The following is a 6,173-nucleotide window of genomic DNA, read 5'->3' as shown; positions in this document are numbered from 1 at the left end:
ATACTTGGTGTCTGGAATTATTGTAAGGTGTACATATCTGTCTGGCAGGTGTAGTTTTTCCTTGACCTCATTTTCATGGTTTATTGGTCAATGTTAAGTTTTTGTGTTTTGGTCTGTTTTTCTTATACTATAAGCAATAGGTTAACTATATTTGAAGTATGGAATAATTGTAAGGTGTACATGTATTTTTATTACATTAAATACCCCACCTTCATAAATTTAGATATTAGTCCACTTGCTGCATTATTCAAACAGAATCCAGCCAGAAAAAAAGAACCATACCCCTTTGACAACCTCTTCCACCTGATGCATGCGCGCCATAAACCTTCATAATTTTTTCCTTCACTTCTGGTGCTAGTCAGTTAAGGTTATCTAGGCCTAGCAGGGTATCTCATACCATAACTAGGCCTACTGAGATACCAATGTCTCCTGTTTCTTTCACAACAAGTATGCTGGAGACTCTTCCAGCTGGTATCAGGAGTGACCCCTTTTCCAGGACTAGGTGGCCTATGAATTTTGCCTACCCTCCTATGCCTATGGGTATGCCCAACTTGCCTCCTTATCCTCAGCCCTTTGATCCGTTTTGGGCTCAGAATCATCCTCTTTTAAGGATGAGATGAAGACTTGTACCACTTATCACAGGATCCTCCCAGACCTCCTTGACATCTGGTTGAAGATGATACTGTTTCCTTGGCTCCCAGAAGCCAGGAAGGTCACTTTCTTGATGACCAAGGTGCTTCGTCTGATAGTGACAGTGTTGGGAGCACAGAGGGAGATGCTGTGAACTCTCAGGAGCCTTCTTCAGGCAATCCCTCTGAATCTCTTAGGAGTCTAGTTTATTCCATTCGTAGGGATATGTCGGATATGCCCATGTCTTCTCCACCAAGGGTTTCTTCTTTCCCTTCAGATTTCATGGCTTGATCTGGTTTGGTCAAGCCAGATTTGAAGGGGTATAATTCTTTTCCAGAGTCGGGTCATTTCACAACAGCTTTGGAATTTGTTCTTTGGCTTAGAACCATGGTTACACTATCAAATTGAGATTCATGGATCTTCCTTTGGTAAGTCTGCTCCAGTCTGTGATAAGGCTTTTTCTGTTTTACTGGGTTCGAAACCTGTGGAGGGCCTCAGACTCTCAGTCTTCATATGTAAAGTTGGAGAATAATCTCAGGTTTCTAGCTTATGTTGTTGAGACAGCTGAACACTTTTTGGCGGTAGCTGCATCTCTTTTAAAGGAAAAGGGGAGGAATTTTCAGACTAGATGTCTATGCTTCTACAGCTAGACAAGAGTCTTGGAACTTCTCAATTCCTTCTTCTTGGCACCTTGGCCAATTTCACTCTTACTAAAAGACGGGAGATTCTTGCGACATCGACTGTCTCTGAAGATTTCCAGGAGAGACTTCTTAGTTCTCCTCTGTCTAAGGACAAGTTGTTCTCCGTTTCCTTGGATCAGCTACAGGAGGAGGTGAATAAGGCTCCTCCTGTTGTCAAGGTGGATAATAAGGTTACTGATGGGAAAAGATTTGTCAAGACCGCTCAGTATAACAAGTCTTATTCCTCTCATCAGCCAAAGGCTCCTCCTTCCTCTTCTTGTCACAGTATAAGAAAGATCAGCTGTTCGCCTTTCAGGTGACAAGTAAGCCAAAGTTGTAAAGGGTAGTTCAGAAGGGTGTGTTGGAGGAGGCAAATCCTCCTTTTCGTCTAGGGTTTTATTACCGGCTTTTCTTGGTTATAATTCTGTCAGTGAGACATGTTCCAACCATCGGTGTTTCAGAAGATCACTCTTCGTTGGGATCGTCCTCATATACTAGTAGGTCTTTTTGTCACCAATCTGAATCGCAAGTTGGAGGCTTACGTTTCCTCTATTCCAGACGAAAAAGCTTGGGCAGTAGATGCTATGACCCTATCTTGGAGGGGAATGTTCAGTTACATGTGTTCTCCCTTTCGTCTTCTTCCCAAGATCTTGCACGACATTCAGAGGGATCGTTGCAAGACCATTCTTATTGCTCCACATCGGCCAAGACAGTCTTGGTTCCCAGAACTACTTCTTCTGTGTTGTGCAAAGCCATTTCGAATTCCTCTAAAGGACGATCTATTTTCTAAGTTCAAGGGAAGAAAGATTCATCAGGGTCTAGAAAATCTTCATCTGCACTCTTGGTTACTGTCAGGAATTCCATCAGAAAGGGAGGCTTTTCTGGAGGAGCAACCAAGCGTATCTCAGGGTCAGTCAGTCTGCAGGAGCCGTTTATGACTCAAAATGGTCAATTTTCTGTTCTTGGTGTCAGTCTAAACAAATTGATTCTCTCTCAGTTCCTGTGCAACAGTTAGCGGATTTTTTTCCTTGATATTTTTTTAAGAAAAAGGTTACACTCCGTCTAATATAAAGGGATATGTATCTGCCATCGCCAGAACTAAATGTCTTTCAAACGGCTCAGACTTTGGCGATAATGAGTGTTTGTCCTTGTTGATTAAAAACTTTTGATTTGATATACTTCGTCAAAGGCGTTTGGTTCCTTCTTGGTTCTTGGGTTTAGTCTTGAGGGTTCTTCAGTTTCCGCCTTTTAAACCTTTGCATTCAGCCTCATTCAAGCATTTATCTTATAGATGTTGTTTTCTCATAGCTTTGGCGACTGTTCGTAGAAGGAGAGAGATTCGTGCCTTGTCAATTTCTGAGTCTTGCTTCCGCTTTGCGGCTGATCAGACCTCAGTAACACTTCTACTTGATCCTTCTTTTCTAGCTAAGAATCAATTACTTGATAAAGGTTCTGGGTTAATCACTATTCCTGCCATTAATCAGGTTTTGTGTCCTGTGAGAACTTTGCATTTGTACCTAGCTTCGTCAGCAAAATAATGACCTGCTGGCTCTTCTAGGTTGTTCATTCCTATCAGAAAAGGAATTTCTGACATCTCTGCTAAAACCTTTTCTACCTGGATGTGCAATACTGTCATGATAGCATATAAGTCTGCTAAACATAATGTTAAAGCTCATGAAGTAAGAGCCTTAGCCTCTTCTTGGAACATTTTTAATTCCTCCCCGATGTCGGAAATCATGTCAGCTGGTTTTTGGAGGTCAGGTAGTGCCTTTTATAATCACTATTTACGCTCTATGTCCCATCATTGTGACAACCTCTATTCTTTAGGACCTTTAGGGCTTCTCAACAGGTTGTTTTTCCTCCTACTAACAAGGGGGATTCAGCGCTTCGTTAAATTCTGTTTATCTAAATTGATGAAGGTGAAGTATTTAATGTAATAAAAATCAAATTTTTAGAATTAAAATTTAGTTTTGTAAATTAAATACTCACCTTCATAAATCAGAGGACACGCCCCTTCTCCTTCATCCCCCTTGGTGCCTGGCAATTCAAGGAACAAACAATGCATGAAGCCGGTTAATGGCGCGCATGCATCAGGTGGGAGAGGTTGTCAAAGGGGTATGGTTCTTTTTTCTGGCTGGTTTCCGATTGAATAATGCAGCAAGTGGACTAATATCTAAATTTATGATGTTAAATAAATATTTAATTTACAAAAAAAAAAAATCAATTAAAAAATTTGATGTCTGACAGATGTCATGTCCTTGACCTCATTTTCATGGTTCATTGGTCAATGTTAAGTTTTACAGTTTAATATAAAAATAAGGAGATGTGGTATGATTGCCAATGAGACAACTATCCACCAAAGTTCAAATAAAGTGGATGTAAGCAATTATAGGCAACCGTACGGTCTTCAACAATGAGAAAAACCCATACCGTATGGTCTGCTATAAAAGGCCCTGACATCAAAAATATGAAACAATTCAATTGAGAAAACTAACGGCCTAATTTTCATAACAAAACAATTTACGAAAAACAAATAAAACCGACATGAACCAACGACAACCACTGAACTACAGGTTCCTGACTTGGGACAGGCACATAAAGAATGTGACGGGGTTAAACATGTTTCTGAGCGCTCAACCCCCCCTAACCTGGGACAGTGGTGAAACAGTACAACATAAGAACAAAATAAAAATCAGTTCAAAAAGGCTTAACTCATCAGATGGATACAAATAGACATACATCTAAAAAAAAACACAGAGTGGACGTGGACGGGTACTTATACATCCCCACAACAAAAAGACACTTAGTACAGATCTGAGAGTTCTCGCAGTTACTGACAGCTAGTTCAAAGCCAATAACAATTAATAAAAAAATCATGTATCTACGACTAAAATATCAATCAGTACACACCCAACATCCAATGGATTTAGTGTAAAGACGTCATTAACAGTCAGAGAAAAAAATGACCTTGTGCAATTCCAAAATAAAGGTATCGACAGATTATAGTACTGTGAAAGTACGTATGTGTAATATTAAGTATGGTTTTAATTTACTGGTAACAAAATCAATATTTATACCAATAAAAACAATATTCAAAAATTTAATTACAGTGTTGAATAGGTAACCTTTTAGAATAAGTTTTTTTAAAGGTAAGTTTACCCGGATCGTATCTAAATTTCCGGGCTCGGTATACAATATCACCGTAAAATTTAAGATGTGCTATTCCGTTTGAACTGATAAGTTTTCTACATGTACAGCCAAACTTGCAGACCAAATCTTTGTATCTATGGAAGAATTTAGTAAAGGTTTTAAGTAATTTGTGGTAACGAAATCCCTGACTTAATAGTTTACTAGTAATACATAGATTACGTTCATTGAAATCCAAAACGTCACTACAGACACGAGCATAGCAAACGAGTTGGGAATATAAACACCGTAAGACGGATGCAAAAGGAACATCACCGTCCAAAAAGGGAAAATTGACAATAGGAAAGAAAAATCATCCCTTTTGTCGTAAATTTTTGTAGTAGAGTTTCTGGTGTAATACTGAAATATCTAAATCTAGGAAAGAACAGTTATTGCTGTTAATATTTGATTTATTTAAAATAAGTTCCTTTGGGTAAATTTCAGCAGTATATTTAGAGAATTCTTGATTATTTAACGAAAAAATATCATCAAGATAACGGTAAGTGTTGTTGAATTTATCATTTAAATGGAAATTAGATGGTTCTTTACTGAGTTTGGCCATAAACTGTGATTCATAACAGAAAAGGAACAAATCTGCTATTAAAGGGCACAATTGGTGCCCATATGAATACCTACAACCTGTGGATAAACTGTATTGCGAAACGTACATAAATGTTGTCAAGAAGAAAATTTAGTGCTTTAATCATCTCATCACACCTCCAGTAAGTATATCTAGCATATTTACCTTTCTCATTAGAGAAAAAAGGCTTTATATGAGTTGCAGCAAATAAATTTGCAACAATATTCATCAAACGACCGTTTAATTAAATAGGAAAACTTTTGTTTGATAAGAGTGTGTGGAAGTGTAGTATAAAGAGTGGAAAAGTTAAAACTGTCAACCGAATCAAAAGGATCATCAAAAGCACGTAAGTCTGCTTCTTATATTCTATAGGCAATAAGGTCAACTATATTACATGCATGGAATGATTGTAAGATGTACATGTCTGTCTATCATGATTCATCTGACCTTGACCTCATATTCATTGTTCGTTGGTCAATATTAAGTTTTCATGGTTTGGTCTGTTTCTTGTAAACTATACAGTCCGCCAAAAGTTAAGCACCACCTATTTTTATTGCATCGAAATTTTTTTTCTTTTAAAAAAATCAGTTAATCCTCGAAAAAGAGAAAATATTCATGTAGCAATTTTGCTAACATATACCATAAACAAACCATAGACTTAAGCGTTCATAGAAAAAGTGAAAATTACACAAATCAGAAACGGAATTTAAGTTTCACTGTGATTTTATTTTTTTACAACAATTAATCACCCAATATCATTAAAAGTCTCTACAAATAATCTTTGGTATGTTCGGCTAATTTAATGTCAATATTTGAGTCAATAGGATGTGTAACACCCTCTCTTCCGGTACAGTTCCATAGCACGGAGTCTCATACTCTGTACAAGCCTTCTGAACTTTAGTTGAGCAAACTTATTCCATTCAGCACGATTGCGCTTCTTAAATCGCTAAGATTTTGCAAAAGTGGATCTCTGCGATTCAGATTTCTGCCAATGGCATCCAAGACATGTTCGATAGGGTTCATGTCTAGAGACATGGAAGGCCAAAAGATAGTGTCAATGGTTTCTTGCTTTTTGTACTCTTTGTACTCGGTTACAA

Source organism: Mytilus californianus, unplaced genomic scaffold, assembly GCF_021869535.1.
Source record: "Mytilus californianus isolate M0D057914Y unplaced genomic scaffold, xbMytCali1.0.p SCAF_1, whole genome shotgun sequence".
Classification (NCBI taxonomy): domain Eukaryota; kingdom Metazoa; phylum Mollusca; class Bivalvia; order Mytilida; family Mytilidae; genus Mytilus; species Mytilus californianus.
Note: the sequence above shows the minus strand (reverse complement) of the source record.